The following is a 27,691-nucleotide window of genomic DNA, read 5'->3' on the forward strand; positions in this document are numbered from 1 at the left end:
ACGGTAGCTTGTGCACAACGACATCGGTATCCGACCCTGGCATATCCTGACACGACCAGGCGAAGGTATCCACATGCTCTTTCAACAGGGCTACCATTCTGCTTTCGACTCGCCTCTGAAGCAGCTCCAATTTTTACTTCCTTCCTGACCTTCTCGGTGCCTGGATTAACGATCTCAACTCGCTTCACGTGCGGCTGAATCACCTTCTCCTCTTGTTTCAACAACCTGGTTAATCTTCCAGCAGATCACAATCTTCTTCGCCTTCTTCTTCGGCATGATAGATCGGATTGTCGAAGTCATACAGAGGTGTAACCGAATTGTTATCAATGAGATCCGGAGAATTACTTTTCGATGTCGGCACGAGACAAATCAAAAGGGGAAAAATGAAAACAAACATTGCCATTCTTATTTATTTTAAACTGCAAAAATAAATGAAAAACAGGGAACACCGCTTTTAATTGAAAACATCCATTTATTTATGATGCAAAATGTTGCAAAATGAAACATGAGGTGGCCCTTACAATGAACCATTACGTTTCGGGCAAAACGTATGGCTTTCATGCAAATAAAAACTGAAAACAGAAATCATTACTCTTTGAGCAGAGTGACAGTGATGATCTTTTAGGCCTTCCAGTTCTGGGTTCCCACCCCTGATACGCACGGTTTTATCCAACCATCAAACTTGCAGCCACTGTTAGTCCCCTCACCTACCGCACAGGCGTGATCCGAATCTTCAGCAATTGCACTCACCATCGCCTGACCATGCGCCGGCATGGGATTAGCATTAACATTCAGTGATGGTGCAAAATTGATGGCCTTGGAGTCTACCAGATCCTGGACAACATGCTTAAAAGCTCTACAGCCCTCAATGTTATGCCCTGGTGTACCAGAATGGAATTCACACTAGGCGTTCTCATCATAGTTAGGAGGCCTCTGGTCTGATCTCAACGGAACCATCGTCCTTGGCTGAACCAACCCAAGATCCATCAATTTCTTAAACAGAACAGCATATGTCACGGGCGGCTTATCGAACTGACGATCAATCCCCTTCCCCCTTACTTGGTACCCGGCTCTCTGTTGAGATGGCTGATGTTGCTGTCGTACTGACTGATTACCAGCAGGGGTGGTTACCGCAGCAGTGTGCTGGTAGTAACGATCCCTACCGTGTCCTCTCTGGGCATACACAACACTTGATTCACCCTCATTCTTCCTTTGGCCATTTCCGAAGGGCTTCTTCGATCCTGATGACGAAGCATTACCACCCTGGATCTTCCCCATTCTCAGCCAACTTTCAATTCTCTCCCCAGCCACCACAATGTCTGCAAAGCCAGTGACGGGACAACCCACCATTCTTTCAGCAAAAACCCCCTGCAGGGTACCCATGAATAGATCAGACATCTCCCGATCCACCAGCGGAGGTTGAACTCTGGCAGCCAACTCCCTCCATCTTTGGGCATATTCTTTAAACCCTTCGTTATTCTTCTGAGACATACCATGCAGTTGGGTACGACTCGGAGCCATATCAGCGTTGAACTGATACTGTTTAAAGAAAGCGTCACCAAGATCCTGCCAGCTCTTGATATCAGACGATTTAAGCTTGGTGTACCACTCTAAGGAGCCTTCGGACAGGCTGTCCTGGAAGAAGTACATCCACAGCTTCTGGTCCATGGTGTATGCAGAGATCTTGCGAACAAATGCTTGCAGATGAGTTTCGGGGCAGGAACTCCCATTATATCTATCAAAAGCGGGCGCTTTAAACTTCTGTGGGATCACAATCCCCTCAACTAGCCCCATATTTGACATGTTGATAACCCCAGGAGTGGCATAACTCTCCAAAGCTCTGATCTTTTCAGCCAGCAGCTGAATCTCTTTATTCTGTGGTTGGGCACCATACTGGCCGAACGGCTCGTTGTGCATGGAAAATTGATCAGCTTCCCTGTCTTCCTCTCTGTCATCTTCAACCCCGAAAAATGGCGGGAATAGACTGTCTTTCATGTTATGACCCATCGGACCAGGTTGACCACCTGCAGCAGCATTATTATTCACTATACCCACAGTCGTTCTTTTTCCGCCGTCTCTAGAACCACCCAACCCCTGGTTGGAGACACCATCCAGGTTTACACCGCTGTTAGCAGCAGAAATCCGCTCGAGCTTTTCAACTTTGTCAGCCAACGCTTTCTGACCAACTGCAAACCCTTGCATGATGTTGATCAGTTCGCTCATTTTATCTTTCAGCTCGAGGATGTCTGAATTAGGGAGATCCATCAGTCTAGGAGTGTTGCGTCTGGTGAAGTATCTGTGAGGACGTGTTGAGTGCAAGGGTATAACTCTGCGCGCTCGAGCAATGATTCCTGAAACAATCAAGCACGTTAAAACCCGACACCTGTAAAACAGCAAACAGGTTAATATGCATGAATGCAACGTCTATCCATACAAGGAAGCGTCTGTCTTTTGATCCTGGTTTCATCGAGACAGATAATATTTCGACAATAACATTCTGACATCAGGATGTCTCTCAACCAGAATCTTAATCGAGAATGTACCCTGAGTATAGATAGACATGAATTAGATGTCGATGAATGCAAAATGTGAATGATGCTGATGCGTGAATGCAATGCACTGTGCCATCCTCCGAGTCCTCTGAACATTTGTTGTACTGAGCCCCGATCTCTGAATCGATCACAACCACCTAAGGTACTGAACAATCATAAGTCCAACTCAAAGGGTTCCGAAATAAACGGAACTGAAAGATACATCACCATCATCATCAGACAATCTCTGAGCAGATAACCATAATAACCTCTGAATCAGCCCGGGGAATCCTGAAATAAACGGATCCCCACTGATAAATAACGCGGACAGCACTCCGGCATCTCAGAAAGAAATGTCCATAAATCCGACTTATAAATAAGACTCTGATCAACAGAACCAATAGTTACCATCAAAGTCACCATCTGAACATGCATCTGTAAGAATCACCCTCCCCTCACAGGTAAATTCTAATCAGGTCATCCTAAGGCGGATAATAGTCTCGACAATCGGGCAGAGATACTCAATGGGTTTGCCCTTTCGGGTGTGCCATTGTAGCTCCCTTAAGATCGTCTAAACCAAAGATCTGGGAAATGATCGGTCACCAGAGTCAATAGTTCAGATGAAGTCACTCAACCAGAGTGGAGTACCCCACAAAGGAAGAGTTCCCTCAAAAGAACCTCGTCCGGCTTGTGGTATGTCACGTTACAACAATATGCTGATAAAGCAAATGAGGAACGTTAGACCACGCTAATCCTAGGTGTATACTCGGGCCTGGGTTTTAGCCCCACTCAGAACACCCACCCCAAAACAGAGGAACCACCTGCACAGAGGACAACACGATGATAGTATGATGCATGCAAATATTTATGCAAATATATACACAATCAGAATAATAATAAATGCAATAAATAAAGCGGCACAAGCAACCTAAACTATCCTAGAACGCTAGGAGAGACTCGCTTAGGGAAGATGGACCAGCAATAGGTCAACTTCATAAGTCCCCAGCAGAGTCGCCAGCTGTCGCATCCGCGAAAAACAACCGGCGGGCTAAAACAAAACAACACAGAGCCGCCACCGTGCGTTATTTATCCCAAAAGAGGGAAAGGAAACGCTCGAAGTAAACCTGGAAAAAGCATGGTCTCGCGACCAAAGAGAATGGGATCGGGAGTCGGTTATGCGAAGGGAAGGTATTAGCACCCCTACGCATCCGTCGTACTCGACGGGATCCACGCTCAAAAGATAGGAAAAGGTTGCTAAAACAAACATCACACACACACACCGAAGACAACACAGGTGGAGGAAGAGGGGAGAGGGCTCGCTAGGATATCGCATCCTATGCCTACGTATCTCGTCTGGAACGAGAATCAGAGCTACCGTAGTTCGGCTCACGCACGCCAAACAAAACAAACACACAAGCAGGCAAACATAGAACCCGAACGCCAATCGCTGGACTTACATCAGCTTCCGAACCAAACAAACCCACACTGGAAACCAGATGCCACTTGATGGACTTATACCGGACTCCGAGCACACAACAATAGGATACGGAATGCCAATTGCTGGGCTTACATCCGTCTCCTAACTCACACACAAGAAGAAACAAGCAACAAGCTACTAAGGAGTCGGGAACTCGAGCCTAGCAACTGTCAAGCAAACACACACAAAAAGAAAAAAAAGTGCCCGGAGAGATCTCGTACGACCTCCTGCCTACGTACCTCATCTGGTATGAGGATCAGGGCAACGTAGTTCCCCTGAACAGGGGAGAAAGACTAGCCTAACCAGATACAGAGGGAGACACAACTAGGGAGACTACGACTCGAGCCTAGATGTTATCATGCATATCATCCCTAAGTTAAGGTTGCTATCTAACTTGCTCAGGCAGCAAGCTAATCCTAAACAGGCAAAACAAAGCATGCAAGTATAATCAGAACAAAGCAAACATTCACAATTAGCACACACTATATCCAGACGAAGTGGGCTTAAACAAAGGGTTAGGCTGCAAAAGCAAACCGACTGTATCAGGTGATGTTAGCTCTTAACCCTAACATTGAGAGTTAGGGTGAAGCCAGATGAAATGGGAGTGGGGGGGTGTGCCTCACAGCTCTTATCCCTGGCCAGGGAGAGCTTCAGACAAAGAAGTGTGGGTTCAGAAAGTGGGAACCCTTCTACACTTATGACACTGACTCAACTGTACAACTGTACAAGGATCTTGGGTTAATGTCCACAATGCATCAACACCAGTTGTGTGAGCAGAGGGACGACTCAACAAGAATAGCAGGAGATGGATTGCACATCTCTTGTATCTGCCAATTGCCTTATTCAAAGTCTTTTCCTGCTTGGGGACAAAAACAAACAAGCACAAGCATTGCCTCTTAAGGAGGACTTCAGACAGGTGCCTGGCCAAGTAACAGGCCAGGTCTTCCAGACTACATGGAGTTAGTGATGCTATACCTCAATTGGTTTATACAACCAAGCAACAGCACAAGCAAGTTCAAAATGAACTATAGCAACTAAGTGTAACACCTCAAAATTTGCCCTCCTCTCTTGGGACTAGCATTATCATTGTACATATCATTTTTAGGTCATTAGGCATTGCATATTGCATATCATGTGGTTACATTGTGCAAGCCATTCTCCCAAGTCTTGATCAGAAGATAAGGAAGTCAAAGTGCAAGCCTAGGGTTTATTGACTGATCATGGGCCATCTGAGGATTGGGCTGTGAATTAGGGTTTTGTGATTCTCAATGGATGTTGGTCTTCATCTTGATTGCAATGATACATCATCATCATCATGGTTGGATGTCATCAGGAGATTGAGGAAGATTCCTTGAGATTAGGGTTTTGACCACTGGTCAACCCTAATCAGTTGCATTGGGCCAATCAGGGCATAATCAGGAGATGGGGTTTATGATGGTTATGGGGTTCATTCTATGATTATTTTGAGCTAATTGATACTATGGTATCACCCTTGAGCCATTTCAGTGGAAGATTGGGGTTCAGATTGATCTATGCATTGCCTGATTCATCTGTCAGTGGAAAGGTCAACTGTGGTCAACTGTGCATGATTTGATGGGTTTGGAGGTGGAAATGAGTTGGATACACTTCATTCATGTTGGAACAAGTGTTAAATGACATTGCAAAGCTTAAGAATGGAGAAAATCAAGTCAGAACAAAAACTGCCAAAAATAGAAAGTGACTTGTAACTGAAGTTTCCAAAAATGGAAAGTTTTTGACCTCAAAGCCACGTGTCCGAGGAAGCTTCAAATGAAAATTTGTTCAACATGAAAGTTGTATATCTTGTTCTCACCTTTCCAAAAAGTCCAAGAACTTGAAAATCCCATGTATGGTTGGAAAGTTATGGCTCAGTGAAATTCAAAAATGACCCATAATCAGGAGGCCATAATTTCCACATGGTTTGTCCAAATTGGAAGTTCTTTATATGCACAAACTCCATTTGACATGTACTTTCATGGTGCATAATTGGATTTTCTCAAAAGTGGTCAATGCAAAAAGTCAATTTTCAACTGGACAGTTAAATGGACCAAGGGCAAAATTGTCCAACTTGGGAAATAATTGGAATTTTTGAGTGGGGATTTTTGCAACACCTCATAAATGGTATTTGAAAGTTGTTGGAATCATCATAACATGGCTAGGCTTCATGGTTTGGAAATTGGCCATTGAAATGAAATTGCAAAAATGGACAAAGTGCTACCACATAGTGAAAATGAGAAATACACATCCAATGAGAGTGAAACAAGTTGCAACAGCTCACACATGTCATTTAGAGAGTGTGTGAGCTGTCCATGAGCTGGCATTGGCTTATATGTGAAAGTACACTTTTGCCCTCACTTGAAAAATTAAGCATTTTCACTAATCAAAGGCATTTGGTTAATTATATGGTTAAGTGATGATTAAGCACACATATATATTCCTAATCACATGATAATCATAACAGAATACACACTTTCCAAAACCAGATCTGAAAACTCATCACATTCTCTCAAATTGCTCAAGAACACAAAACCTTCAAATCCATCAATCTTCTTCAATATTGGCTCAATCTTCGAAATTCTTCTTGCATTGATCTTGTATCATCATCTTCTACATCTGTTTTTGCTTCTCATCATCAATCAAGCCTCCAAACACAACTGTTCAAAGAAGCATCATTCATGGTGAATTGTGATTTCGCGCGTTAGGAGCTGTTTCAATCAAACCTGAACGCATCAGTCATCTTCCTCATCATCCTACTCCATCTGTTTGTGGAGAAAGCACGCAAAGAGCATCAATTCACCACTGCCATTCCAGGTTTTTGATTTTTTCGAATCTCAAGTTTTGTTCGATTGTTGTGTGCATATCGTAGAGCATAGAATGTGGATTGTAGTGATGCTTTCGGTTTTGCGAATGGATTAGTGTAGAGGAAGAAATCTTGAGTTGAAGTTTCGAATCCAAACCCTAACTCGATCGATCTGTAGGATTTAGGAACTTTTAGGTTAAATTAGGTTGATATTTGGATTGTGCATAGTGAGACGAGTCCAACGGTTACGCGCATGCTCATTTTGGTTGATGTTCATTGTTCATCGAGTTCTTGAGTTTCTGGAAATTCTTTGAGTGAAAACGATGATGGAAGTGTGTTTGATCCAAAATTCCATTTGAAAATTCAAATTGGACGTTTCCCGCTCCCGCCTCCATTATTTACAATTGTGCCATTGGCAATTTTAGTTAATTAAAATTAATTCATAAAAAATCACCATGACCTTAGAAAATCCACCAAAAATCATAGAAAATTCAGAAAAATATGAGATTTTTTTCTTTGACTTCCTTGTTGACTGTAGATTATTTTTGACCTATTGGTCAAAGTTGTGCTTGGTAATAATTTTGTTTGCCCTAAGGTTGTTTCACATGTGCTACATTTTGATACATTGTGCCATTTTGTTCATGAAATTCTCATATCCTAAAATAAATGCTTGAAAATTTTTGTGGTGATTGTGGACTGGTTGAGGCTTATTTCCATGTAAATTTCATGAGTTTTTGATACCTGATCATTGAGTTATGAATTTTGGAACTTAGGTGTGACAATTTGTGTCACACCTCATTATGCCAACTTGCTGGATTTATTTGAGTGACCTAGGATTGTTAGAATGGAATGAAATTTTGCATGATGTTTCATCAACATGTTAAGATGCTATGTGAATTTTTGTGGAATTTTACATTGCATTTTCAAATTTATTGCTATTTTTCATCTCTGGTGGTTGAATTTGCAAGTTCATGTGACATAGGTTGGTAGATTTAATGTGAAATGCTCATATGGTATTGAATGATCATGAAATTTAATATGCTTGTTGTGGACACATGATGTGACATCCCTGTTTTGGTCTCATCCATTTCTGTATTGTTTTCATTGAGTTATGAATTTTTGAAGTGGAAGCATGTGTTGATGTTGTGATTTGGAGCATGTAATTGTGTCTGTTTTTGTTGATTTTCATTGACATGGTTCCCTTTGCCCAATTAAGCTAAAATTTGACATGCTAGACCTTGAACATGTGCTGTTTAGGTATAATTTATTTGGGGATTTTTGGAACTGTTTTGATATGGAATTGAATGCAATAGTTCTGTTTGCATGTTTGGTGCTCCATTTGAACTAGTTTGAATTGTTTTGTGCATGAAATAAATATAATGAATGATATGGACATGGGATTAATTGTGTTGGCTTTTGTTTGACATTAATTTGAGTTTGGTTAGAGATACCTTGCTGTTTAGGAATTTTTCTTGCCTTTGGACCCTAGGCTTGGCCTAGTGGTCTAGTTGCTAATGTTTGCTTGATTTTTCAGGATGAATAGCACAATGCACATGGAGAATGAATCAAGTTAAATGCAATTGATGTTGTTTGATGTTTGTACACTAACATAACTTTGTTTTTGTAGGTTGTGAAGCTTGGGCTTGAGTTTTGAGCTTGCTTTGTTGTGCATTAGTTTGTATAGTCTGATTGGTTGAACACTTGTTGTTTTCTGACTGTTTGTCTGAGTTGCTAATTGGTTAGCTTTTGTACAGGTACCTTTAGCCGCTTCTAGTTCTTTTAAGAACTTGCTTGGTAGCTGCTGCTCGGTTGTGTAAACCGCTTGAGGTATAACTTCCTAACTTCATGTAGTCTGGAGACCCGGTCTGTTATTTGACCGGGCAAACTGTCTGAAGTCCTCCTTAAGAGGCGATGATTGTGATTGTTTATTTTTCGTGCCAAGCAGGTGAAAGTCCTCTAAAAGAGGCAATTGGTGGAAGGTAGGGGTATGCAGTCTACCCCCCACTATTCAGTTGAGTCTTCTCCTTGCTCCCATTACATGGTTGTAGCATTGAGATCATAAGCCCAAGATCTTGTGCAGTGCACATTGTGTCAGAGTCTCTGAGTATAGAAGGGTTCCCCCATTCTGGACCCATGCTCATTTGTCAGAAGCTCTCCCTGGTCAGGGATAAGAGCTGTGAGGTCTGATCCTCACTTCACCTTTCATCTGCTTCACCTTAGCCTCGTAATGGCAAGGTTAAGAGCAAACCCAGCCCGTACAGATGACTTGCTGAGGCAGTCAAACCTATTGTGTGAGCCCCTTGTTTGGCTATAGTGCGTGCTATGTGGATATCTGATTGACATGCTTGTTTGAGATGCTTGTTCTCATTTGATGTATGCTTATATTCTGTATGCTTGTGTGTTTGCTTCTTTCCTGGATAGGAGTAGTTTGCTTATGCAAGTAGGATAGAAAACCGAACTTAGGGTAAACGATGCATGACAACACTAGGCTCGAGTCCAGATCCCTAGTAGTGTGTCTTTCCCTGGTTTCTGGCTAGCAATTCAGTCCCTTTCAGGGGAACTACATCGCCCTGATCCTCGTTCCAGACGAGGTATGTAGGCAGGGGGTCGTGCGAGACCTCTCCGGGCAAACTTTTTTTCTTTTGTGTGTGTTTACTTGTTATCTGATTGTGTTTTGGCTCGGATGCCGACGTAAGTCCAGTAATTGGCTGTCGGGCTCCACGTTTGCCGTTTTTGTGTTTTGGTTCGGATGCCGACGTAATTCCATCCAGTGGTTGTCGGGCTCCATGTTTGCCACCCTTGCTTGTTTGTATGTTTTGTGTTGTTTGGCGTGCGTAAGCCGAACTACAGTGACTCTGATTCTTGTTTCAGACAAGGTATGTAGGCATAAGGTGCGATACCTTATCGAGCCCGTTTCTTCTAACCCCACCTGTGTTCCCTTGTGTGTGTGTGTGATGTTTTAGCAACCTTTTCCTTCTTAGAACGTGGATCCCGTCGAGTACGACGGACGTGAGGGGTGCTAATACCTTCCCCTTGCGTAACCGACTCCCTTACCCTTTCTCTTTGGTCGCAGGACCATTTCCTTTCCAGGTTTCTCTGAGCGTTTCCTTTCCCTATCTTGGGATAAATAACGCGCAGTGGCGGCTCTGTGTGTGTTTTATTTTTAGCTCGCCGGTTGATTTTCGCGGATGCGACACTAAGGTACCTGAAATCAATCCAACATAATCAGTATACTAGACAAACAAAAGTCAAACAGAAAATTAACAAGTCCACAGCACAAACAGATAACAAGCATCAATGCACAAAGGTGCAAGCCACAAGGCTTAAGTACAAGTCTCAATGCCTACAAAACAAACTCAAGGTTAGTCATAAACAATCAATAAACCAACTCCAATTAAGTGCACATCATCAAGTCTAAGCAATTGTGCTCTTTGACCTGAAACAAAGCTCAAATGTGAGAACACAAACCACTAGTACAAGACTAGGGTCAAAATGAGAGCAACAAACCAAAACAGAACATGAAACTTATCAAAAATCAATATCAATCAAATAAGAATCAAATCCAGGTGGTCTCACATTCATATCATCAACCATTATCATTTCATGAGGCAAAGAGTACAAAGCATGCAATTTAGAACATCATAGGACCAAACAGAAAGATCCAATTCAAATCAATTCAAGAATAATTCAATAAATTCCCAAACAATTCATGGCTAAACAGCATTCATTCAAGGATCATCACACCAAATTTCAGGCCATTTGGACAAAGGGAAGCAAGTCAATTAAAATCCATAAGTCAAAGCATGCTCAAACAAGCTCATACAAGGCATTAAATCATGCATCAACTTCAAGCAATCATAAAACAGAAACTACACATGATAAATGAACCAAATCAAATCCATGACACACTTCAAGATGTCTACAATACACATGCCAAATTTCAAGTCCATCCAATAAACCACAAGAATTTCCCAAATCATATAAAATCATGACTCACAAAAGGTTCACAATTGGTCAGACAGGGGAGAAATTCTCAAACAAATAGGAAATACATTCAAAAATTCCAGGAAAATTCACAAGACATCCTAACATTCATAAGATTCAACATGCAAAATTTCAAATCATTTTGAGTTCATATGGCATGGTAACAAAAATCATGAAGTTGGACATGAAATGGTGTGACACAAATTGTCACACCTCTAAAGATCATAGCATATCTCACAATCCAGAAACTCAAAAATCACAAACCACATATCAAAATGCTCCTTATGGTGTCTAGAATATGCATACAAAATTTCAGCTCCATCCAATTAAGCATCATCATTTCATGATCAAAATACCAAGCAATGTGCAAGAAAGAACACATCTAAACAATCCCTAGGCCATTCAAAAAATCACACGTGCACAATTTCCACAAAAATCACCAAAAATACTAGAGATTACAAGGATCATGGTGAAAAAAATTTCAATCAATTTGGATTAATGGTTTATGAGTTATGATTTTTTTTATGAGTGAAGAAAATAAAAAATGCATGTGGAATGGCATGTACATGTGAAGCATGTGAGAAAAAAAATATCAAAAGCCAAAATGAGAATTGCACTCCAGCGGAATCGAAGCATGTTCCTATTTAAAAAAGTAGCGCGCTACAGTACCACAAAAATCAACAGCATGGCAAGAACGCGAAAAATTGGATCAAAGCATGGAAATCTGGAAAATATTTCAACATTCATACGCGTTCTTCATCAAAACCTAACTCAAGAACAAATTGTCACCAAATTGGACAAACTTTATATCAATGGAAAGGTCTTTCCAAGCACATTCACAATCTCAAATTATTTTGACCTAATTCTTGCTAATTTAAGAGAATCGAATCAAAACATATTCACATGTGAAACTTCCAATCAATGTAACTCGTTCATTTCTCAACCAAAATTAGTGATTCAAAGTGCAGAATTCTCTACTAAACAAGATCTACAACATGCATCAATTGATTTCATGAATTATCAAACTCGAAATCTGACCTTCTTTGAAGCACAGGTGTTGAATCGCGCGTGTCAAGCTTTGAAAGTGCAAAACAGAACTTCTATGATGCTTGTAGGAGTGAATGAAGCAAGGTTTGTGTGTTGATTGTGCACGATTTTGCTGAAATCTCAATTTGCCATTGTTGAAGCTTGATGCAACAGTCCACGAATTGGCTTGGAAATGATGAAATCTTGATTCAATTAGCTTCCAAAATGTTCATAGATGATGAATTGATGAAGATTTTGGCAAGGTTTGTGAAGAAAATTGCAAAAAAAGTGAAAGAAGAAGTGAAGAGTTTTTGTGATTTTCAGATCTAGATCTTGATTCTGTTATGATTAAGATGAAAACAGTTACAATTTAGTTTATATATGTGATGTTAATGATGCTTCTAATCCTAATTAGTGCTAATGCAAGTGATTAGTGAAAATCAAGTTTTCATGCTAAATGCCAATTGACCAATCCACCCTCACTTGTGCAATGCAATGTAACAGTGCCAATTTCTGGTTTGAGCAAGTTTTAAAACATGTTTGTGAGCTAATGCAAGTGGAATGGAGTGAAAACAATGAATATTTTGCAAAATGACCTTTTTCCCTCCACTTTTCAAAATTGGTTCACTTGAAAAATGGACTTTTTATGTGATGAGTTTTCATGAAATGCAATGCTTGTTTTGGATAGAGGGGATCAAGAGAATTTTGCTCAAAAAAGTCTCACTCCATTTGGCCTTGTGAATCAAAAGTTATGCAACTTTGAAATTCAACTTTTTTGGACAATGATCAATCCATAACTTGCCAACCACACATGAGAAATTCATGTTCTTGGACTTTTTGGAAAGGTGAGATCAAGATCTAAAACTTTCATGTTGGACAACATTTCATTTGAAGCATTTTTGGACATGTAATTTTGAGGTGAAAACCTTTCCATTTTTGGCAATTTTGAATTACAAGTCACTTTCTATTTTTGGAAAGTTTTCATCTGACTTTATTTTCTTTATTCTTGATGTTTGAAATGTCAAATGAAACTTGTTTGGACATGAATGAAGTGTCTCTAACCCTCTCCCACCTCCAAATCCATCAGTTCAGGCACAGTTGACCACAGTTGACTTTTTCTGACTGATAGATGAATTGGCTGTGCATAGATCCACTTGAGCTTCAAACTCCTGATGAAATGGCTCAATGATGAAACCCTAGCTTCCATAAGCTCAATATAATCATATGATGACCCCCATATCCATTGAAAACCTCATCTCCTTGACAAGCCCTGATTGGCACAATACAGATGATTAGGGTTGACCAAAGGTCAAAACCCTAATCTCAAGGAATCTGATCAAGCTCAATGAATCTCTTGGTGATGACAAGACCATGATGATGATGATGTACCATTTCAACCAAGATGATGATCAATATCCTTGAGGAACCATGAAACCCTAATTGATGACAACCCTCAGATGATTAGTGATCAATCCCTAAAACCTTCAACTTGAATCTTATAACCTCTTCATCTTCTGATCAAGACCTAGGAGGATGACTTGCTCAATGTTACCACATGATATGCAAAGATGCAATGACTAATGACCTACAAAATGAAATGCAATATGCTAAGCTAGTCCCAAGAGAGGAGGGCAAATTTTGAGGTGTTACAGAGTTATGTAGGGATGTGAAATGAATTTTGTCCAATAAGACTCAATGTGGTCCCTCCTGATATAGTTGTAGGCATCTTTAAAAGATATATAACTATTTATAGATTATGCCCAAATGAATTCATCAATAGTAGTATTATCAACTAACAAGTTAATCTTCAAAGCATCTTCAACAATTTTAGGAGGCAAAATGGATAAGTCGTGATGAATGTTTTAATTGATGCCATGGATAATTTAATTTACCTTAGCAATTTGCATAAATTGAATATCATGGTAATACTATATATAAATATTTAATTTTGTATCTCAATCAATAGTCATTCCATAAATCAACGTTCTTTCCATTACTAACATGTCATCTACTATGTTCTTCCAGAATGGAAAAATAATGCTTAATGTCTGGCCATATTGAAGAAGAAATATGATGCATGATTAGCGTTTTGTGCCTAGTATCCACTAATAAGCATATAAGACCCTTGATTGTTAGTAGTAAACAATTTTCAACAAGGAGATCAACAACCAACTTTGTTTATTATCTTACTACCTCCTAGACCAAGACCTCTTTCACACAAAAGTGAGCAAATAACCTTTCAAGATATAGTAATAAACTTTATACTATTTATGCTACCTGTTCACAAAAAGTTTTTATGCTAGAATCCAGTTTCTTAAGAAGATTGATGAGTCATTCATTAATGCTATGACTGTATAGTAGCTTGTGTCGTATGACTGACTGAATTAATAGAACAATGTACATCATTGAAAGAAGGTGGCCCTTCTAAGTAGCTAGATTGACCAATACTTTATATGCTATTATATAAAGATAATGTGTTATAGGCTAGCCTTTGAATATAGGAACTCCAAGATAGTTAAATGGGGTATGTCATACAGTGAATCCAAGCATATCTACCACGTGCCTCAATCTAGATCCATAACTAGCTCCAATATAAAGCTTATAGTTAGTTGGACTTATATGTTGACCAAAATTCATGACATATTGTTGAAGGAAATGGTTAACGACTTGAGCATTTTTCTTGGTAGATTTGCAGAATATCATAAGATCATTTGTAAAAAAAATAGGTATGGCTAGGAATGATTGTCTTACTAATTAATATGCATGTTATTTTCCTTGATTAACCAACATAGATAACTCTCCACTAAAAGTCTTTTCAACAATGCAGAAGAGAAAGGGAGATAAATGATCTCCTTGCCTCAATTCTCTAGAGTAAGAAAAAAATCCCGCAACTTTATTAGTTATCATGATTGACAATTTGGTTGAGAGAAGAATGATAAGAATCCAATAACAAAAACTTTTGATAAAATTCAAATTGAAAAATAACTCTAATAAGATAATATCAATATAAAGTATCAAAGACTTTTCTGATGTCTATCTTTAAAGTCATACTACCTCCAAATGATTTCTTATCCAACAAATTAATGACTTATGAAGTAATGTCAATGCACTCATAAATATGTATGCCCCCAATGAAGCCTTTTTGGTGTTATAAAATAATTTTATGAGCTAGGATGACCAAACACTCTAAAATGATCTTAATGATGATTTTGAATTGAAATTTTATAAGTGCAATAGGTCTATAGTACTCAATAAGATCTGGTCCATGTTGTTTAGGTATCAAAATCACATTGAGTGAATTGAGATTAAGAAGGATCCAACCATGTTCAAAGAATTGATTCAATGAATTTGTCACATATGTCCCCAATATATCCCAATAGATTTGGGCATGGAGCAGAATCATCATCCATATTATACAATGCATTCTTAATTTTCTCAGACGGGGACATTCTAGTAAGATATTAATTACATGCATGAGTTATAAGTTGTGGGGATAATTCTCTCCACCAGATCGTTATAAATGCAATTGTTTTTTAAAATTGAACAACTTTTATTAGAGTTTAATAACATAATTAACTAATTCAATGTTCTTCTCCAAAAAAAAATTGTCATGTCTCAGTCTAGTGAGTTTGTTAATATCATATTTCAATTTTACCGTGTTGTGAAAAAAGTTTGTATTCTTATATACAACCCTAAACAAATTATTCCTTACCATTTCCTCCAAAATTGGTCTTACATATGCAATGCCTTATCTAAGATAAGTTGAACATTTTTTCCCTCTAATCCAAGATCATCATTGTAACTTGCATCACTAGTCAAACATTGTATCCTATTAACTTCACCAGCAACTTCAGTGAATTTAACATGAATATTTTCAAAATTCTCTTTGTCCAATTTCTTAAGAATATGTTTAAGAGATCTCGGCTTAGCAGATAAAACAAACATAGGGCAACCAAATACCCAATATTCTAAATACCAACAATTAGTCATCTGCAACTATCATCCAGAGTCTAAACCTTCAGAAATTTGAATGGTCTCGCCGAATCAAACTCACCTTTGTCATAACGGAGAACAATATAGTAATGGTATGAGGGATTCTTCATCAAAGTGGAGCAGTTGATGTGTTCCAATTATCTATCCAATTCTAATTACAAATGACTATATCAAGCCTAATAAAAGAGTAAGCACCACCTTCCTCCCATAGTTCCAAATGTAATAGCTACCGTTAATGTCAAGATTCATAAGCTCATTTTGATTGGTCCAACTAAGAAACTCACTAGTGAAAGTTTTTATTGGAGGGAATCTACCAAATTTCTCAAGGGAAAAAATAACAACATTGAAATCACATATCATGCACCAAGGTCTGGGGTTTCCTGGATGAAGATTGGTAAGTTCATTCCATAACTGTCTTCCAATCACATGAGAGTTACTTGCATATAAAACTGCAATGAAGAATTTAGTTTGACCAACTTCTATATAAAAAAGCTACATGTTATTCACACAAACTCAACATATGGGGATTCATATCTATTGCACACAAAGCCCATAAGTTTGAATCATGATTGTTTATAAAAATTTAATGCAAATCTCTTAAGTCGTATTTGTTTAACGCATTAAACAAAGAAAATAACATAAGGAATTATTGGTTTAGTAATCAAAAGAAAGTCAAAAAAAATTTGATCACAAAGGTTTTTAATATCTAGCCTAGTATCAAGGTTTCCTACCCTTCTAGCATTCTAATAAATGGTTTTCATCATGCGGTGTTGTCTTTACGTGACATCGCTCAGGTGTTGTTTTCTACTTTAGGCTGAGTAAGTTTATACCTTTTACTACCATTTTTCTTGACCAAAGTAAATTCTTGCTATAATGACTCGAAAGAATCATCTTCATCACCTTAGAAATTCTTCTTCTTCTATAAATGTAAACCATCATAAAGATTCTTTTACCCAATTCTTACCACTATTTTTCATAACCATGGAATCATGATCAAGTTGCTCCTTCTATCATCAACCAACTCTTTCTTAAACACCAAATTCTAATTCAAATTATTAGCAGTCTCTACTACTATTTCTTCTTCATCCAGATAGCTTATTTTTTATAAATAATCTTCATCGACATTAATCTCTTTCTCTCTCTGAATTACCACAACATAGTCACCTTCTCTATGTTCTTTTCAAGAGTATGATTTTCTGCCTTATTCAAATCTAAGATAGTTCTTAGCATATCATCTTGAGTCAAATATAAGACTATAAAGGAATCTTCCTCAAAGCTACCATCTTTTTTAACTTTTTTGATTCATCACATTATTAGCTTTAACTCATGATCATGGTGTATATTTTCAACATGTTTTTGAGACATGGGAACCATGTGCATTTCGAAACATAAAATTATATTTAAAAGAGAATTCTTTTAATGGATATATATATATATATATATATATATATATATATATATATATATAAAATAAGAAAACCAAGTTACACAAATAAGTAAAAAGCATAAGAGGTATCCAAATACAAGATAACAAGTAAGAAAATCGACAAAAATAGGAAGCCTCAAACAAGAGGGGGGACAACCTGAAGCAAAACCATAACTGCTACAAAACCACCTCACTACTCTCAAGCTAGAGACCGAAACAATCAAATCCACCATCAACATATGAGAACACGACAGGGATCCACCACCACACATTGAATCAGGGCAAACACTCGATCCACTATAGGTGTGGGTAAATGATATGGTTCTAAAGAAAATATGTGGAGGTGCAAGAGTTCTCCCCCACCCTGCCCAAAAACCGATTCCAAATCAAAAAAATGCTTTTCTCCTCCATTTTTGTTGTTGTTTTTGTGACTCCATTAAAGATAACATTGTTTCAAACATTCAAAATATACCATATTAGAACATGCCAAACCATAAGGTAACCACCCTGTCATACCCTAAATTTTCCCCTAAGTTTTTTCACTCGCATAAGCATAACATGAATCGATCCATTTTGTCATGCATTTCATCAGTTAAAAAGAATTTATCAAGATTTTAGATGAAAAGTAAGAAGTTCTGGCATTTTATCTTATCTTAAAAACATTCATTCAACATACATTGATTAAGAAATCGAAAGACTTGATTTCTCGATCTCAGTGCATCATTCATTCAATCACATCTTGTTTCAGAGGTTCAGAAGGTGATAATCAAGAGTGTTATCATCGTCTGAATATATATAGGGTTTTGTTTGTGCTTAAGAATGAGAAGTAAATGGTCCAATGTTGATTCATTTGTGTCTGTTTGTTTGTTTGTATTTATTAAATCAGCGAATCAGTGCATTCACCAGACATTTGTATTTTATACTTGTCACAACATATATTTTTGTTTCGCATAGTACTTGAAATATCGTTTGGAATAATTTTTCGGGTCTACAGACGGAGCGGTCGAATCATTTCTCAATTGTACGTCAAATTAGCGGACAAAAAAAATAATTCAAAATCGAGCTTGCAGACATCAGTTTTCTTAATCTACGGTTCACGTAATTTAAGTTGACATGCTCATTTCATTTTTTTCGACTACTTTTTTGGTCACATTTTTGTCCGCTTGAGCCTTTTTAACGATCATTTTTTATTTTAAAATTTGATCAAAAACCTGTATGTTTCAGAGAATTCTATTTCATGTTGATCATTTTGGTGGATTCAATTTATTTTTTCAGACATTTTTGCGTTTGAATTTTATTCATTTTTTATCCTACTATTTTTATTTTTTAACCAAAATAATCGTTGGAATTAAATAGAATTTTCTACATTTTTATTTCGATTTTATTTTTGTGTTTTTGATTTTATTTTAAATTATTAACATTTAGTTTTTAGCTTTTTTTTAATTAAGAAAGGTAAAAAAATCTTAATTCCTCCCATTTAATTACTACCATGCGGACAGTTGAGCATTGGATGCTTTCTCACTCTCTCGTAGACACGTGTCAAATAGATAGTGAAGGATTGAAAAAAATGGTTTGCTAAACGTGGCCTTGAAAAAGACCATCCATTCACATTAACTTTTCCATCATAACACCTCTCCATCAGACAAAACTCAACTCTCATCACCTTCAACCAAAAAGAAAAGGAGGAAAACAGAGTGAGCATATCCAAACATCTTCTCAATTGTATCATCATCTCTCCCCCTTCCTTTGCACCTCCATACAAACATACCCTCACATCCTCAACCTCGCTCATCACCTTCACAACATCAAACACACTTCATAACAAGAACTAAAAACCAAACAACCTCAACAACATTCCTTCACCATCATCAAAGAACAACCATAACCAACGTCATTCTCCAACCGGTCCTCAAACATGATTCAAATTACTCAACTGTGTTTGCCGGAAAACGTACGTAGCTAAAAACACTCAAACACAAAGGTATCGTTCTTACCGTTTATCCTTCGACTTGCCAATATCTTCTGCTGAGTTTTCATGTTGATGCTTATATTCTTACCGTTTATCCTTCATGTTGCTTTTAAGATGTTTGATGTTGTTAGCCATTTGCAATTTTGGAAAGGTAATGAACAGTACAAAGAGAAACACGGTTTTTAGACAATTTTGAAATAAGTTCCTTTCATTTTCATATTGTATTAATTTTTTTTACTCACTCTCTTTCTGACTAAGCTAACAAAATATATTTTATTGATTCATATTGTTTTTTTTGTCTGAGATAATTAATGCTTTAGTTTTTTTTTACTTACCTATCTTCATGTGTGTATATATATATACCTTAGATCTTGCAGTGAAATTATTAATGTTAATATAAATATCTCAATATTCCCATAATGAATGAATATTTTTATAGAAAAAAACTACATGAAACAACATACTATAATATATAGCAGGTAATTATAGGCAGTGAAATTGATTATCATCTAGAATGGGTAAACATTTGTTGGTGAATTCAGGATTTTCATAGAACTACTTTGAAGTATATCATAATTGCTTTATTGAATTTATGGACAACATCCTTAATTATTGTGCTATGGACTTTGATCAAGCTAATATCCACTATAATTGGTTGTACGTTATAATCTAGATACTTGTAATCATGTTATCTAACTTGTGCGAAAAATGGTTTCAAATGCAAAAATACAATGCCAATTGATTATATTCAATTCACATATGTTCAAATGTCACTAACATTTGAAAGAATTATATTGATATATTAAAGGAAATATATTCAATTTGTTTTCCTTTAGACATAACCTAAAACTTGCTTTTTGACTAATATCATGTCAATTATTTTTATTTCATTATATTTTTTTTATTTGATTATTTTAAATTAGTGGTAAATTAATTAATTAATTTTATTGAGTAGTTGATTGTTAGTTTAATTAATTTTTTTATTGCTAAGTAGAATATTTCATTATTCGGTTTTATTACGCTTAGCCGATTAATTAGGTAATTTTTGTCCATGTTCACATCTTTCATTCATGTAAATAATCATATTAATAGTTCATCCTACTTCACTAAAAATTTCAATCTCAAACCTTTTTCACAAATCAAACCATATCCCATAAACATGAGTGCTCGATCCAACGTCAAATACCGTCCCCGCCACATCCAAATTATTTTCATAAGTAAACTTCAGACACTTGATTCAACGTCAAGTCGTTCCCTGTTTTTAAAAGCTTTTCATAATAAAAATGGAAGAAATTGCTTAAGTTTAGACTTTCTCCGCTTCGAATGTTAGGATACTGCTGTAGAGCTCAATGTTCAAACATTCGTCTTCCATATTAACATACAGTAATTACCAGAATTAGGACATTTCTCTTATAGAAGAAAAAGATTGATTAGGTATCGACCTTCTCTTTCCTGATTATTTGGACACTGCTGTAGAGCTCTCTGTCTGATTAATCGTCTTCCGTTAATGAACTTTGACCTAATTTGCCACACATTTTCACAAACAAACTTTTGGATGAAAAGAGAGTGATTGGGCTTAGGCCTCTTCCTTTTCAAGCATCCGAGTACTGCAGTAGAGCTCTCTGCTTGGATGCTTCTCTCCGCTTAAAATCAACTCAAACTTATCAAACTTGTTTTCCGCCCTTGTGCGACTCCGAAAACATTTTCAGAAAAGAGTATGCAATATCCATTTTGATGCGAAACAAACAAAGACTTCAGCCTCCAAGAGCGAGCAACAAGTAAAGGTTTAATCGCTCAAATGTGATCCAAGCATCACTCTCTTTAAAAGCAATCCACCCAGTAGTTCTCTTTGGGTAGAACTACGTATGCCTTGAGTTCTTCATAGCACCTGGAGATACGTAGGAGCAGGATTGCAAAATCTTGTCAGGCACATTAATATTAAAAACCCTAAGTCCTTCCTTTCTTTCTTTCTGTTTTCTCACTTGATAAGTAGAAGTTCGCAAACGATATCACGTTAACACTCTAACACGAAACTAACTAAATGGGTCCCATCGAGTACGATGGATGTGAGGGGTGCTAATACCTTCCCCTTGCATAACCGACTCCCGAACCCGATTTGGTTGCGACGATCATTTCTTTTTGTTTTTCATGGGTTTTATCGATATTTTCCCTTTCCCTCTTTGGGAATAAATAAAGTTTGGTGGCGACTCTGTTTTGTTTATATTTCGAGCGTTCCTTACGCTCGAGTATTTTTCGCACCGTAACACACTCGTATACTTTACTCTCCCTTTTAAATAAAGGAAAGACTTGAAAAGCAGACTAAGATCTTGGTGAATAACCACCTGCCACCATAACCACCAGAAAACACTATACTACACTAATGAGACTATCTCACAAGTAATAAAAAGGTGAGAAACAGTCTCAATCGAAAACCCGTAAAAAGGACAAGAAAGTGTATTAGTGTCTGATAACACCTCTATTCTAGACAAGTTGACTCTAGAAGGGAATCTATCTTGCAATAACTGTTAGGAAAAAACCAAGATCTTAGATGGATGCCAACTACTCTAAATAAAGGAAAGAACATGAGTCTAAAACAAAATCAGTTCCATAGAGAAGTGAGACTCTTCCACTGGACAAGGTAAACAGAAGCCATTGAAAAGTATCATTCCTAGAATGTTTCCAAATAAACTTATCTCTATCCAGGGTAAGGATAACATCTCTAAGTAAGACATGAAACTCCTTAAGAACGGACAATTCTCTAAGGAAGAAGGACCTCTTCCATCTAAAGACACAGGTCAATACTGCATTGATAACGTCCCATATCTCAATCACCAACCTTTCTAGTTTGAGAGAATTGGAGAACAAATCAGGATACTTAGACTTTAAGGGGATGTTCCTTAACCAAGGATCCTCCCAAAAAGAAGTTTGAAGACCCGACCACACTTTCCTAGCAATGCTAACAAAAAACCAATCAAAGCTACCTTCCTCTTTTGTCCTAAGGAGGGATATCTCTTTCCACCAGGACTAAGAAAAACAGAAACCCCTAACCTACCTCCAACATGAGAGGAGAAAGAGATATGGTTATATCTAGCTTTCACAATATCTCTCCAAAGCTCTGAATCCCTTACAACCAACCTCCATATCCATTTGGCCAAAAAACATAATTAACCAGCTGGAGACCCCTCACTCCTAACCCCCATACTTTTAGGCTTTCAGACCATTCTAATTCATCCAGGAAATCTTGGACACAATCTTCACCCAAAGGAATCTTTGTTATAAAGCCACAATCTTCTTCCAAACAATAACAAGTATTTTCATAAAGGAAAAGAAGAATATATGAATAACATTAAGTACCGAGTTAAGGAGAATTACTCTACCCCACAGGCTCACATATCTATGTTTCAAAGAGTTAAGTCTTTTATCCAACAAAGGAACCAAACGATCCCACGTAGACTCAAGATGGGGATTAACCCCACTGGCAGCCTGAGGTACTTGAAAGGAAGATAGACTATCTCATTGTGGAGAAAGTCTCTCGCTGACATTAGAAATACATAATATACATTAATCTCAATAAGACAACTCTTGAAGAAGTTAACGCGAAGACCCGAAACCCTCTCATATAGATACCATATAAAAAAAGATGTATATTAAAACATTACTCCCTCCGTTCCTTTTTAAGTGTCATTTTTTGACTTTTTATACATAACAAAAAACTAATTATTATTGTTATTTTTCAAACAATAATTATTCTTTTACCTATCATTCCCTTACTTATTTATTACATTCATTTTACTTTTTCACGTTGGGTAATTTAATTTTGACAAAAGTGCAATTAATATTACCTTGAATTTTACATGTGACAATTAAAAAGAAATAATTTTTTATCAAGAAAGTGACGATTAAAAAGTAACAGAAGGAGTAGTTTTCTACCAAAGATAAACGAGATTATATATAGAAACAATAAACATCATTATTTATCGACATAGCTAGTACATTGGTGATCAAATGAAAGGTGTACTATAGCTTATGAACCCTTTACTTTAACCAACATGCTACATACCTATTTGTACTATAGAATCATGCTTTTTGCTCATTGAAAAATTCTCTTTTTGAGTCCAGTACGACAGGGAACAACCACAACATGCAGAGATGAAACTGTGCAATAATGGAGTCCAAAAGCTGTCCTATATTTCCTTTAACAAAAATTAAAGCCACCATTTTTGAATAAAGTCAGCTTTTTGGATTCAAAAGAATATGCATTGCATTGCATGCATATATATTATCTCTTCTTAATTTATAAAATAACTAAGAAATTAAAAACTTCTCATGACCATGAATACACCATAAGATCAAATCAAATCCATCCGTTGATTGATGAAGGGATGCAAATGGTTAGCATTAGCACCACCAACACCAAGGAAATCCCTAGTTTGTCCCCACACTCTCTCTTCATTCTGCACGCGTCGTCGTTTTGTCGGGGGCATCTGTGACAATTCACCTGAATAGTTAGCTTCTGTCTCATGGCTTGTTGTGAGTACTGAATTTGAACCATACACCCCACAAAATTTATCCCCAAGATCTTGAATAGGACTATTGCATCTCAAAGGTTCTAAACTTCCAAGGAATAATGAATCAGTTGAAGATGTTCCAATCTGAGAAGCTTTTTGTAACAAAGCTGTTGCTGACATGTTTGCTGAGGCTGTTTGATTATGAGATTGAGGTTGGTGTTGTGAGCTATATAAGGAAGGAACACTAACAAGATTGTTTGCACTTGCACTATCCTTAACAATGTTGTTGTTGTTATTGACCAGTGGAAGTGAAACAGTGCTAGTTAACTCTTGGGATCCAATATTAGAGGATAGTTTATTTCCATAAACCCAATTTAGATGATAATTAGAGTGTGGTGGTGGGTTTTCAAGTTGATGAATCTCATGCAAATTGCTATTATTATTAGCCATTGTGTCATGAAACTCATGAGATGTTTGAGACATCCAAAGGGATAAACCTGACCTAGATGCTTGATCTGTGCATGAAATTGGCTTGAAAATTGAAGGAAAATGAGTGGCTATGTTTGGGACAAGAGAATTTTGCATGATGTTGTTGTAACCTCCCATTGCTAGTAATGAGTTTGTTGATCCATTTATTCTAGCTGTTTCTTCTGTTAAGGCTTCACAGAATGCCCTGTGAGTCACAAAACTATCCCTCCTGTTCCATAAAATTAAATTCATGTTATCAACAAAAATTAAAAATAGGAATGTTAGAAAATATCTCTAAACTACGGTTGCGGTTACAGATGCAGCAGTTGCGGTCGGTTGCTACGAGTCCTACGACACACTTGATGTCTATTGTAGCGTGTATTTGGATTAGGAGGTTCTTGATTTAAACACTTGCAAGAGGCTTCAAGTTAAAATATTTTCTTATATTAAAAGAAAAATGAGTTTTAGGGTTTGAAATTTTGATTTTTGATGAAAATAACTTAATAAACATGAGCGAATTTGTGTAACGTGGTTCCTAATATCTTCGCATTCGTGATTTTAAATAAATCACACCGCAGATGTGGTTTGATGAGGTTGCTAAGAATTCCGCATGAGCAATACTGTAGCTGTAATTGCGGTTGACAGTGACTAAAAATCAAGCTCCAAACTATTTGTAGTTACAACTTTTGTGGTTTAAGATGACTTCAAAAAGGTAATAAAACTTTCAAGTTCTTTTTCATTACTGAGCTAATTATGACCCATTTTAGAACACTAAGCAAGTTTCAAATTTGAAATGAAGTTTGATTAGTATATATGATCAACAAGAAAAGATAAACTACCTTGAAAAGATAGTGCCACAGTCACATTTGTATTCTCTAGTACCACAAGTCTTTGAATGTGCTTTCCAATCCGATTGAACAGCATAAAACTTTGAGCACTTTTCACACTTCCACTTCTTCTCACCGTGCTTCCTACAAAAGTGCTTCTTTATCCCAGTTAAGTCTCCCAAAGCCCTTGAAGGATGATTGTGAACACAAGTCTTCTCTGGACACACATACACTCTCTTCCTTACTTCTTTGTTGGTTCTTTGTTTCAGCTTCCAAGGAAGGTTATGTCCGCGTCGATGAAGTTGAAGATTTTGATCCCTTTGAAAACCCTTTAGACAAATTTCACAAACAAATCTGTTTGTTGCCATCAATGTTTTTGGTGATAAAGATATCACTTCAGCTTCAGGATCTGCATGTAAATATAATATAATCTATGAATCAATAAAAGGTAGAAATACCAGACATGTCTTCCATCAGAAGTGTCGGTATTATATGATATATACTAAATCATTCACTTACCGGGATTTCCTGGGAGGTTTCTCTTCCTCTTTAAAACAGGAAGATTATCATTTGATGAACTTGTTATGTTTTCATGAAGTAAACCATTTGAAATTATTTCTCTATTGTCCATTTTTTCTTCAATTCTAAGTTTGACTCAATTTTTTGTAAGAATCTATAGAAAGACTAGGTAGTTATAGTTATAGCTTTCTTAAGAATATGGTTTCTAACCCTAAACAATAAGAAATGATATATACTAGAAGATGGGATCTCTATGTCACACTATCTTTATTTATTAATTTATTTATCATATGTTAGTGAATTTTATTATTATTTACTAGTAATACTTTTTAGGTGGAATAAAAAATGAAGTTGCTATGGGAGGCTGAAAAGAAAAAGAGGAAAAGAAATTGGTGGGGTTAAGTCAAGAGAGAAAAGAGGCAAAGGTGTATGATGACACATATGATGAGGTTGATTGCAAAAAAGTTGGTTCCATTTGGAATGATTATCCCATAATTTGTTGCCTTTTTCTTCTTAATTTTAAAATCATTTGTCATTCAAATATTTTATTGGGTTTATGGATTTTATTCAATTTCAATTGAAAAAAAGGGTGTGATATATTACTTGTCATGCACAAACTTAGGCCTAAAAAATTAGGGTTACTCAAAAGAGTGTTATCAGTAATTAATTTAATCAAAGAAAAAGCTATTTGTGTCTTGTGAGTGTGACTAGGAAAAAGAAGCAAATCCAAACACCTTTTTTAATGTTTAGTTCACTCAAAAGGAAAAATATATTGGCTATTTGGAGCATAGACAAAGTGAAAAGAAGAATGACAAACTGCTATAAAATGTTCTAAGTTTGGTGTTTGTGGTAGGCTTTGGATAGATTTAGAGATGAAAAATCATCCAATTCAAAAATAAATTTAGATTAAGTAGTTTGGATAACTCATTTAAAAATTTCAACCTGTTTTAATTTAGTAAAATCTAATTTAAATTGATTTATATATCTAAATTGTAATTATAATTTTTTTTCATTATATTAATATTATAAAAAATACTGTCAAATAAATAATTTTTATGTAAAATATAACATATAATATATTAAATATTAATGTCACGAAATAACACTCGTTAACTATGTTGAAAATATATAAAATTATAACAAAATTGATTAAACTCATCTAAAAAAATTATTATTTATAAAAACAAGAAATAATAAATTAATAAAATATAGATAAGTGGGATAACTCTGTGATAGTTGAATTAAATGAGTGTAAATGATTTGTCTAGAGTTCAATCCCTATTAAAAATATTTATTTATATTTAAATATTACTGTAAACAAATGGTTGATATTTATAAACAAACAATTTAATAAAATAAATATATATTATTATGCTTTTATTGATTTTTGTTTTTTAATCTATTTGTAGTGTTTTGATTTAGATGAGTTTAAATTTAAACACCTTTATAACCTATAATAAATTAAAAATAAAAATATAGTATTTAAAAAGCTAGAAAGGAAAAATTATATTTTGATTACCATAATTTGAGTTTATAAAGATGAGTTTGGTGGCACAAGTGTCCATACTCAACAAACAAGAAGGAAAATCCAAAAAAGGAAAGACCAAAGAAAACATAGAAAAGATAATAGTTAACATGTCTATGTTCAACATTGACAAGTTTTCTTGCCCACTTGGACTAACTTTTAGTATTTTCTTATCATATCACATAAATGATGTGCAACCATTAGTCAAATATACTTAAATTTCAATACTAAACTATACCTACATGATTATTATTTCAATGTGTAATTTAGAAGGAGTAAATGTGAACAAAGAAATAGTATTACATTTTACACTTGCATGTGTAAAAAGACAGCCAACTGACAAAGGCATCGAATTTTTGGAAATCAGAGTAAATGTCTACTTGTGGGCTGACTTTTCTAGAAAAATTGGTACAAATCATTAATCATAATCTAATCATTTTTTACTTTCTAACATTGTTTAAAATATAATTTTGGATTTTAGCTGTTGAACTCTTTAGGGTTTAGAATATTCTCATGCCCCTCCAGCACATCCCCCAAAGGCTTCAACTTTCAAGGTTTTGTATAAGATTCCTATTCAAACTACACAAATAATGACCTTAATTGCCACAACCTTATTCAAA

General features: G+C 36.2%; 1 pseudogene; it reads right to left on the bottom strand.

Annotated features, from left to right (window-relative positions):
* Positions 1 to 23,085: 23,085 nt before the first annotated feature.
* On the bottom strand, positions 23,086 to 25,798 carry LOC127086934 (zinc finger protein MAGPIE-like; annotated as a pseudogene).
* Positions 25,799 to 27,691: the final 1,893 nt, after the last annotated feature.

The sequence above is a fragment of the Lathyrus oleraceus genome, chromosome 5, assembly GCF_024323335.1.
Source record: "Lathyrus oleraceus cultivar Zhongwan6 chromosome 5, CAAS_Psat_ZW6_1.0, whole genome shotgun sequence".
Classification (NCBI taxonomy): Eukaryota; Viridiplantae; Streptophyta; class Magnoliopsida; order Fabales; family Fabaceae; genus Lathyrus; species Lathyrus oleraceus.